This window comes from Montipora foliosa, chromosome 6 (assembly GCF_036669935.1).
Source record: "Montipora foliosa isolate CH-2021 chromosome 6, ASM3666993v2, whole genome shotgun sequence".
Lineage (NCBI taxonomy): Eukaryota > Metazoa > Cnidaria > Anthozoa > Scleractinia > Acroporidae > Montipora > Montipora foliosa.
Genome location: NC_090874.1, coordinates 26,349,882 through 26,361,555, shown reverse-complemented (window position 1 = coordinate 26,361,555; position 11,674 = coordinate 26,349,882).

Here is an 11,674-nt window from a genome sequence, read left to right as displayed (position 1 = left end):
AATAAACATTCCAGAGATATTTTAGGTGTTCACGTCAATATAATCACCACTGTAAAACTTCTCTTCCGTAAGTATTTTGATTTGAAGCACCTTTTTTTTCCTTCTTTTTTTAACATTTAAATGAGTATCATTATAATTATTTTTAAGTCTGTAAAGCATTGGAAGTTGTAAAATGCTATATAAATTATTAAATTATTGTTATTTAAATTAAATATAAACTTAAAGCTGAGTGCTTATTTTTAATTTGTATAGAGCTGCTCTTGTCTCTGTATTGCAATTTTTGTTATATCTTTATAAGCCCTGATAAGGTTGCATGATGCCTGCAGGACCTAAGACTAGAACAGAAACCAAAGGAGTGAGAGAGAGAGAGACCCGTAGTCTTGGGTACTTTGTAACGGGAAACGGGCACTTTGGTAACGAAAAAAGGGGACTTTTGTAACCTAGGTAGGGCACTTTGTAACAGAAAGCGCACTTTCGTAACAAATAAGGAGCTTTGTAATGATGATTTTCAACTCATTTCTGACACTCGTCCACTTTTCTCCTCAATGTTTGCTTCTTTATGTGTATGTGCTTTACTTTTATTATATAAGCTGCTCTTTACAATTTTCGAATCAAGAATTAAGTTGTGTGTAGGAAATAAATTATTTATTTCTTACATAAACTATTCATTACGTAATAGACAATCATGACAAACGGGATACAAACCTGTTACAGTCAGAAGACCAGTCGAAATTGAATGGTCAACTTTTTAGCTGGAGTTTCCTTTATCAGAAAAGACAGTGACTGTACCGCAGAAGTTGAATTCAAGAAGTGAAGCGCGGCCTTCAGAACCTAGAAATTAGTTCTATCTGTACTTCAAAAACAAACTTTTGCGCAAAAAAGACGCATTGTACACAAAAAAGCAACAAGCTTTTTCACGTAATATTGTGAGGATCACAATCAAAGCTATGTGCCAAAAACGAAATGTAGTTTACAAACAACTTCTTCAGTGCCTCTCCGAACTTTCTAAAATCTGTCCAGTAGAGGGACAATTTGCCTCTAGATTTTTTCACCAAAAAAATGCCGTCATGACATTCACAGACTTAAATTCAACTGTGACACTAAATTTTCCAACCTTTTCTCGGAAGAGTGAACGGCACTTAAAAATCTTAGTAAACGCAATGTCAAATCAGCCAGTAAAGGTAGTGCGGACGTTGTTTGGCGGTCCGACCTTAACCAAAAAGAAACTTTGCGGCACCTGGTATTATGCCAGAGTCGAGAAAGATCTCACCACAAATCAAAAACTTGTCAAAGATCCCGTTAAGAATCTTATAGTCAATCAAGAATTACCGGACACTGCAACTTATCACATCATCACCACCCCCGGAACTTCATGCATTTACTTCTTGCCAAAAATTTACAAACCAAGCAACCCAGGTCGCCCTACCGAACCCATTTCTAGCTACTTAGACAGAATGATGCCTATCGTGAAATCTTTGCCATCATGCATTAAAGACAGTACACATGCACTACAAATTTTCCGAGATTTCAATTTCTCCAGCCAAGACAAACTTATTTTCACCATGGACATTACATCTCTAGACACAGTCATTCCCAATAGCGAAGGTCTTAGAGCACTTAAACACTTTTTTGATCAACACACTGTCAAAAAACCAAGCTCGGAAATGCTACTCCACCTTGCCAAACTAGTTCTCACCCTTAACTTTTTTTCATTCGCCAGCAGCTATTACAAACAAATTAATGGTGTAGCAATGGGCACATGCATGGGACCTACAACCAGTTGCAAAAAGGTGGAGACACTGAATCGAAAATTCACCTCTTCTTCCTAAAACCCATCTTCCAGTTTATAAGAAAAGTCCCAACGTCCCTCCCTCCCCTCCCTCCTTTTTCAATGTTGATACCCTTTAGTTTGAATGGCAAATGCAGAAGAAAACAACTTTTCTTGGGGGGGAAGGGGGGTTGTGGATGTGCTGACTTGAATGACATACATTGTACGGTTATTAACAGTGAGTGTCTCAACTGTTTTCCGTGATTTCAATTTCTCCGGCCAAGACAAACTTATTTTCCCCATGGACATTACATCTCTATACACAGTCATTCCCAATAGCGAAGGTCTTCAAGCACTTAAACACTTTTTTCATCAAGGCACTGTCAAAGAACTAAGCTCCGAAATGCTACTCTGCCTTGCCAAACTAGTTTTTCCCCTTAACTGTTTTTCATTTGCCGGCAGCTATTACAAACAAATTAATGGTGTAGTGACGAGTGACGCTACGTTGATGAGTGGCGCTATTTCATCCAGCACAGCAGAACTCTATCAATTTATAACAGTGGCGTTAATTCCTTTCATCCGGCTCTTAAATATACCTGAGAAATTTTGGAAACTTCAGTGGCAGCTGTTTATGTACCAGTGTGCACTACAAACCTCCAGATTCTCACAGTCACATCTATCACACGTAAACTCCATTCCTTATTCACAATTTCTTAGACTTCAACATCTATGTAGTGATGACTCCGACTATTCCAGCAAATCAGAGGAGATGTGCTAGTTTTTCAAAAAAGGTGGCTATCCTGTGTCTGTGGTGAAATATGGACAGTCAGCAATACCAACGTCACAAAAGGAGAAGAATGACAGAATTCTATTCACTTTCCATCCTCATGATCACCCAGTCAAAACTATTATTCTTAAGTGAAGCTATGATCTTTAACTCCAAGAGGATCCTGAGACTGGTTGAATCTTTCCGCAACCACCACTAATTTCATTCAAATGCGACAAAAACGTAGGCAACTTTTTAGTTAGAAGCACACTCAAAACTAACGAGCAACCCAGCACTTTCAAATGCGCACGCTCACAATGCAAAAACTTGTCCTTTCATTCTTAACAATAGCAAAATATCGGGACCTAAGCGATCTGTTAAGATCACCGATCGTTTCACATGTACCTCTGCAAATGTCATTTATGACATAACCCGTACGTCATTTAATAAACTATACATTGGCTATCTGCGGCCTTTCTTTACATCTAGGTTTACGACGGAAAGCCGCAAGAATCTGAAACAAAAATTAATCTTCCAAATCGGCACCCTTAGTCCCCACGGTATTAACGAACGCTTTTCACTTAACTAATGTATCCCTGTTTTTCACGTTGGTATGTTACCGGCAAAAGCATAGCTCCTACTCTACTATAAAAACTACACACAACCCTTAATTTATTCGCTGTGATGAAGGGCTAATGCTGGAAGCATCAGCTTTTAGAATCCCTGTACGGTGGCCAATTTACATTATCAACTCTGTTGATAAAACCAAATTTTTGTGTACTACATCCCCACTGATGCAACACCAGTTTCTTTAGAAACTACCCCCTTTATCCAGTAAGAAAAAAAACCGCACAATCTGTAACAGTTTTGATTGAGTACATCTACTAGCTTGAAATGATTATCTTAAGCTGTTTTTGATAGTTGCCGGTGAAAACATCATGTACTTAATATCATGACTGATGTAGGAAGTGCATCAACTGTAAAGCATGCAGAATAAGGTGCATTCTTGTTATTTAGGTATTACAATTGTCCTACAACAATAGCTACTTCTTGCAAGTGGCTTTTTGCCAGTTTTCAAGTTCACTTGAATTTAGCTAGATGAATTTTTATGAACCCTTTGCTCAGTGAGCAGCTTTTCAAATATTAGAGTTGTATGTCCCAAATAGTTGGTATTATAAATTATCCACCTAAATGTATTCTCTTTGTTATTGTAACGAACATTATGTATAGTCTCCAAGGAATACATCCATGTCGACTTTTATGGCTCCTCAGCAACTAAGTGGTTTAAGTGACGATGAGTACCGTTTTATAACTCAGTGATTAAAATGAACCTATGCATGATCTCTGTACAGTGAGATAATCTTACTGAGCAAAGCGTATTGAGTAGCTCTCAATTATTGAGAATGAGTACAATGCGTTGTTCATAATAGTATGACCGGTACTCCATAAGACCACAAATTTAGTAGCTTTCCTGAGTAACTTGGGGAATAAGTGGAATGCGCTATTCTGCATAGTGGGCGGGTCAGTACATTTGAGCTCAAATTGAGTAGCTTTTAATTGCTCTGATTACTCAGATATTTTTAATGAGCAGCATTCGAGTGTATCAAGTAACTAATCATTACTCAGAGTGAGTTTGATTTGTCATTTCAGGAAAGTTATCCATATCGTTACATATAATTTCATTTCACATCTTTCTCTATGTAAGCGCGATACTAACTGGATGGTTGGGTGGCTCTATAACTCCACTGGAACACATACTCTCTCCTACAAATTCATGCAATATCCAAGAATAAAAACGTTCAACAATAATATGTTGCCCCTTTTATTATAAATTAACATTAAACCCCCGTCACGCACGTACACGGCCTGCATCTCGTTACGTGATTCAAGCTCATTAAATCAGAGCTACTGATCATATATGAATAAAATTGATCTATCCATCCCCGGTAGACTGCTCACAGCTAGTTTTATATTTGAAAAACAATTTATGTCTTAGGTTTCAGACGTCATTCATTGTTGAAATGAATGGAAAAAAAGTTTTTAATGCATAAACCCTTAATTAAACTGTGCAAAGTGAAATGCGTCAAGGTGGTAAAAAGGTTTAAGAAGCTCTAGCTCCCTCCAGTTTGAAACTGCCCCTGTGATAAAAAAAAACCACCTCCTTTTTTCCTTCAGACTTTGAAAGTGTGTTTGCTTAACACCTGACTGGCAAAATTTTGAGCTTTGATTTTTATCCAAAGGCCGTTTACTTTGAGTGTAAGTTTTGGATTTCACGGTCCGCCATTACTCACGTTCAAAACTGACCGATTGGACATCAGACGGTTGGATCCAAGGAAAAGTGACGTCAGAGGCTAACTAGCTTAAAATTTCAGCGTGTGAACGCAGCTTATTATATATGCAAAGCGTGAGTTTAAAAGTCTGAAAGCCCAAAACCCCCGTGCTGCATATTACTTCTGTGGCGTACACACATATTGCATTGATTTTTTGGTCACAGGGGCACTTTAAATGACAAACGTTAATTTTGCGTCACTCATTACTCTCATGTTAATAAACAATTCCATCCTAATTATGCCAAAGCTAGGCTTTTTAAAACGTCGCCGGTTTTTAGAAATCAGTACCTTCAAAAAACGTGAAAATTTTGAATCTTTGTCTATTTTCCTCAAACCTGATTTGTTACAATGCCAGATAGTTACTCTAATTACTGTACATGATTGTACAATAGAGGATGTTAGCATCGACAACGAGAACGAGATCAGAGATTTTGCGTACTGTGCATCCCTTCTGCACATCTCTGTGTGTTCAAGTCATCCTGTCAAGTTGCACTACGATGAGTTCTCACCAAAAACCCGAAGTGGGTAGAACGACTGGGAAGAGATGGTTTTCAAATGTAAATTCGATCGTTTAATCCAGTTTCTTTTCGTTTCTAGCCTCTCTTTATCATCTTGAACATTCCTTATATTATGTTTTATGTAAAATACTACTTTTGAAGTCGAGGAAAAGCAACCAAACACAATATTTCCTACACAGAGTAAATTTGCATTTACCAGGGAGAGTTTCATGTCTCTCCACAGGCCTCATGGGCTCACGAACTAACCCCGAAAATTGCCATTATTTGCTCGAAAATATCCCAACAGTCGAAGATATCAATAAAGAAAACTTACTTCTTTATCCAGTGTGGTTGTTGTGTTGAATTTGATGGGTTTTAGCGTGTTTTAAGACCGCGACTAACCTTCCTTTGAGTTACCTTGAAAAATCGGAGGATGGACTGTCGGGCTCTCGCTAATACTCATCAAATTCAACACAAGAACTACACTGGATAAGGAGCTAAGTATTCATTTATATCTTCTTCTGTCAATCAATCAATCAATCAATCAATCATTTATTTTAACACGTTACGTCAAAGAGCTATAAAACTCGTTCAAAATACGAACGTGTATGAATAAAATCTATAATAATTACAGCCATATAATACAATTCAATATTAAAAACAACAAAAAGCCACATACTAAAAACGTGACTTGGAAAACGCTAAAACTCGATCTAAAAGCAGTTAAAAGCTACAATTGTACACTATAAGACACGTTCTAAAAAACTGCAACCCTGCAATTTACTTCTGAAGTCACTAAAATCACTTGAAAGACGCACATGAGAAGGCAAACTGTTCCATAACTTAGTTAATGAATATATAAGTGATAGAATTCTTCTTAAATTTACAATTCCAAATTCAAGCCCTCGCCTCTTAGCCTATACGGTGTATGCCTGTATTTAAAAAGGCTAGCAATATATGTAGGACCCGTACCATTTAGACATTTAAAAAGAAGTATTAACGCCTGATGTGCGCCTACAATATAAAGATGTCATGCTAGCCGCAGTGAGCAGTTCGTCGTATGACATTAACTTGTTGTGCCCGATTAATGTTCTCAAAATATAACAGTTGCCATCTTCAAGACGGTTGCGTTGACCCATACCTATGCCTACAAACAAAGGACCACAGTATTCGAGATGAGGTAAAATAAATGCTTTATAAAGTTTTATCATTGCATCATGAGGAAGAAAACGCCTTATTCTTCTCAGAGCAGAAGCCTTGGCATAGGCTTTCTTTAGTTGATCTGATATGTGTTCTTTATAGGATAGGTCCTTGTCTAAAGTTACTCCAAGAATCTTGATAGATCGGAGAAATTCTATTTGAGCATTATTAAGAAATAAAGAATAATGATAGGCACAGGGTCCGACAGATAATGCTTGAGTCTTAGCACAGTTCACTGTTAAATAGTTGGACTCAAACCACGACGAAAGAGCCTGGAGATCCTTGTTGAAGGAAAATTCTAGAATGGTGGGAGATACATCTGACAGGTAGGTAGTCGTGTCGTCAGCGTACAGCCGCAATGAGACATTAGGAACACAAAAATTCAAATCATTAATGAATATGTTGAACAACAACGGACCCAATAGTGAACCTTGAGGAACGCCAGATTTAACTGTTTTGAAGTCAGAGCATACGCCATCTAATCTGACACATTGTTGACGACCTAGCAGGTAAGTGGACATCAGTTCCAATGCACGTGTAGAAAAGCCATAGGCCTTCAACTTCGCGAGCAGAAGGCTATGGTCTATGGCGTCAAAGGCTTTGCTCAAGTCCACAGCGACCGCCGCTACAGCTTCCTTGTTATCAATACTGCTCCTCCAATCTTCCGTCATTTTTAGCAATGCAGTGCAGCAAGAGTGAGTTTTCATAAATCCAGATAAGTTTGAAGACAAAACGTTATGAAATGCATTCCAAGTTTGGTCGTAAATGACTTTCTCAAACACTTTAGATAGCGAAGTTAATATTGAGACAGCGGTAGTTTGCTTTGTCTGTGTCAACACCTCGTTTAAAGACAGGAGTAAGGCGCGCTTGCTTCCATTCAGACGGCAATGAACGATTCAGGATACAGAAGTTGATCAAATTTGTCACCTTTTCGGCAAGTACTGGGGATCCCAAACGCAAGATTCGTGGTGAAATGCCGTCTACCCCAACTGCCTTTCTTGGATTAAGGTTATCTAAAATGTTACAGATATATGAGGTACTGACTGGGGAGTAATTAAACTCGCTTGAGAAACGAACATTGCTTATTGCCCTTATACTCGGATGGTCAGTGTAGTCAGTGTCAGATCTATGCCCTAGCTGGATAACATTGGCAAAGTAATCATTAAAGACTTCGGCCACACGCCCAGGGTCGGAAACAACGCCTTGTATGTTTTTACATGAACTAGTTGGCAAAAGGGGCTTCATTTTCCTCCAAAATTCGCCCGGATGTTTAGCACTCAAGGAGTTGTCACAGCAGAACCTTTTCACAGCATTGCGCTTTAGCGACGTAACTTTGTTACGTTGCCGCTTATAGTCATCCCAAGACGTAGATGTAGGATGTCGCTTGTGGCGCTTGAATAATTTATTTCGGTGCGAAATTTCACGCAGCAGATCAGGTGATATCCATGGTAACTGGTCGCCTCGAATCCACTTTTTCTTTAGGGGCACGTGCTGGTCAAGAACATCTTTGAAAAGTGCTCGCCAATGAGCCCATACATCATCGGCATTGTCGAATGTGTAGGCCGAAGACCATGGGACCCTTTTTAAGTCAACCAAAAAGTCAGGCAATTTAAAATTCTTCATACTCCTAAACTCGATCAAGCGCGGCTTTGGCCTTGAATTCTTATTTTTTCGCACTGTAAAGATTAAGTCGTGATCGCTCAGTCCAAGGTGTAAAGAGCCACTTGTAGCATAACGTTCCGCATGACTAGTTAACAAAACATCTATGAGACTTTTAGATGTTTTAGTTACTCTTGTCGGATTATCGATTCGGTTTGAGAGACAGAATCGATTACAAAGTCAACCAGCCTTGTATCAGGAAAACGGCTTTCTGCTCTATTCTCATACATGTCCATATTGAAGTCTCCAAGTAAAAGCAGTTCCCTTCTGGTGTTATACATATTTTCGGCAGCTATTGATAGGGAAGCGAGAAAGTCAGATTCCTTGCACTTAGTTGGACTTCTGTAACAAAGCGACTGTTATTGGAGCCCTTGACATCCAAACAAATGGATTCAATATCGCTACTTTCAAGTTTTAAGCGTCGATATGCCGAGAGGTCATTCCTGATGTAGGCAAGCAGACCTCCAGCCCCCTTCTTACGATCTTTGCGAATGGTGCGAAATCCTGGGTGTGAAACCAAGTGCGAAGAGACAGTACTGTCAATCTTTGTTTCGGCTGGAAACAGAATATCAAACATCTTTCTATTTAGCAACTCTTTGACCTCATCGATTTTGTTAACCACGCTGTTAATGTTTAAGTAACTGATCTTGATATTGAACTTATAGTAGCCACTTATGTTCGATTGGTACCAATCCAAAGAGTCGCTATCATTGTCTTCAAGATCGTCATACTGGCTGCTTCTCCTACTTCTATTTAGCTCGGTATCCAAATCAAAAAAGGAATCAGATAGCGGCGGAAGTCCACATTGAGTGCAATTCCAAAGGTTAACATCTAACTTCAACTTCAATTTTCCTGCTTCGCATTTGTAAGGAAAAGATCCAGAACATAGATTGCATGTCAATTCCTTTTGGTTTAGCCGTATAGTTTTATTGCACGCTAAGCAACTCTTCTTGACTGCAATATTTTGCACTGACTGATTTCAGTGCTCTGTTGGGATATTTAGTGACGCCTGTTTGCGAGAAAAGGATTAAGAAAAATAATCCACATCATTTTTGATTCAAGTATTTTCATGAAAAACTTGCTCTTGCATAAAGGAAATTCATACTCTAATAGGCCACTTTTTAGAATAAACTTTGCAAGCTCTGTGGTTTATGCCCAACCTTGGGATGATGTCTACTGTTTTAGGCTTAACATACTTCAATATCCATGAGACTATTTCATATGCAGGTCTCCCATCATGCAGCTATAAGCTGCCTATTTTTCATGAAGCTCTCATGACACAGAAACAGGGCCTGGCTAACAACCTTGTTGTAAAAGGGAGTACATTTTTTTAAAAAAACTTCAAAAGAAAGCTCATTCAATATAAGTTGGTTTTGGTGACTGGGGTTTGGAACAGAAGCCATTTATGATCATGCATTGAACATAACAACAAAGCTCAGTTTCCATGATCTTGAAGTAGGTGTTGTTTGGTGGTAGTAGTGCATGGTTTTCTCACTTTTAAAGTAAGTTTCTTGCAAAATTTTCCCACTACATAGGATTAACATTGGCATGGTACCTTAAATCTTTTTAAGTTGTACTGTTGTAGGAAAAGAAAGCTGTTTATCTGAAAAAAGCAACATAAATTGTGCCTGCTCAAGGAAGTCACATGTGTAGAACCATATGCCAAAAAGCGAAGTGACAGAAGTGCAGCATGGAGAACTATTGCAAGCAATTTTGATGGCAACAAGCAAGAGGGATTCAAGATTACAGAAAGATCCTGTAGGGGTCGGTTCAAAAAAATCATGCAAGAATTTGAAAATAAGGAGCAAGTAGAAAAAAGGGCTCTGGCATAGATGCTGAGTATGACGAGCTGGATCAATTGTGCCAAGACATAAAAGAGCGAATGGAGGAAGTTAGTAGCCAGGAGGAAGCAGGTGACAGGGTCTTTTCGAATAAGGTCAAATTTTTGTTGCCAGGTCATACTGTTAATCTCATCATCAGTCACGGAGCTCTTTTTTCTCTTCAAGTGTACCAAGGATTTTCAAAGATGTGACCACCTTGTTTCTGCTGCAGAAAATGAACAGAACCATGTGGGATTACCTAACTGGCGAATGATAGGAAACACATCCTTTTGCATTTTTGAAAATATGGTGGTATTCTCCTCAAGTATCTCAATACTCTAAACCCTTGATCAAGATGTCTTAATTAATTTACACAATCCTCTGATTTTGGGTCACCTGCAGTGTATTTCTTTCCTTTGGATTTACATTTTCGAAGAGACAAAGATGAGCTATTTTCAATTGTTTGATTTGATTTGCAACTTATAAAAGATCTTTGGTACTGATTGTGCAACTCTCCTATCTCGACTTCTACACTGTGCTGTAACGAACTGATATTTTTCTATCCTTGTCATCAGGTCCGGTTTTACCACAGAAAATTGTTGGGAATGCCAACACATTAGAGTCTTTGTCCATAAATATACCTAATGGTGTATTACCCTCTCCTGGTGCAAAGCTAAGTACCTTCTCTAAATTTCAGTGGTATCTGGTCGTTACACCAAAGTATCTGTGACACCAGACGGTCCTTCTTCTTCTTCCCACCACTCATCATCATTGTTGTCTTTTTTCTTATTGTCATTAGAAATACTTGTGCATTTTGAATGTTTTCAGGAAAAGTTTGAATGTAAATCAGGAAACTACTACTTGTGGTAGAAACATTTAAGAATTCTTCCCATTCATTAATGTTACTTATGCCTACAGCAGTTGGATCTGAAAGAGCCGTGACCACATTTTCTTGCCAAATTTCCTTTACTTGTATATGTTCATTTTGGAACAATTCACTAGTCTGCTCAAGGTAGTTTACTTCTTGTAACACTTTGGCAGCTTTGGCTGGTCGGACATTTTTACTTATAATCCTTGTAACTTAAGCGTTGTTTCAGTTTAAGTGGTGTGGTTTGTGATGTATTCAGGGGCAACAGCATCCAATATGGCGTCGCCCGAGCATAACAGTGATGCAAACGAAGGAGATTTCTTTAGAAATTGGGGCGTAGAAAAGCTGAAGTCATACTTATCGGCTAGAGAAGTTCGAATTGGAAACATCAATCAAACAAGGCTTATTAAATCTGGCTATATTTAAAAGCATAGAGGAAAACCAGACCCTAGTTAATAATGAGCGCTTGAGTAACTTGAAACTGGAAGAGGGCAGAATAACTCTTCCAGATCCTGATACGCTGACTGATGGATTGGAGGATAATGCTCTGAACTACCCAGAACTGTGTCAGATGAACGTCGAGAAATACTGAAATGAAAGTAATTTGATGTCACACAGTTTATTTGGTATAGCCAGAGGTTGTAGATCAGCCATGATTAAATATTAAATGTCCACATCATTTTTACAATACAATACAATACAATGTTCTTTATTTTGAGAGGGTAATACATGATTGACCCAGTAAAGAGTTTTCTAACACGTAGCC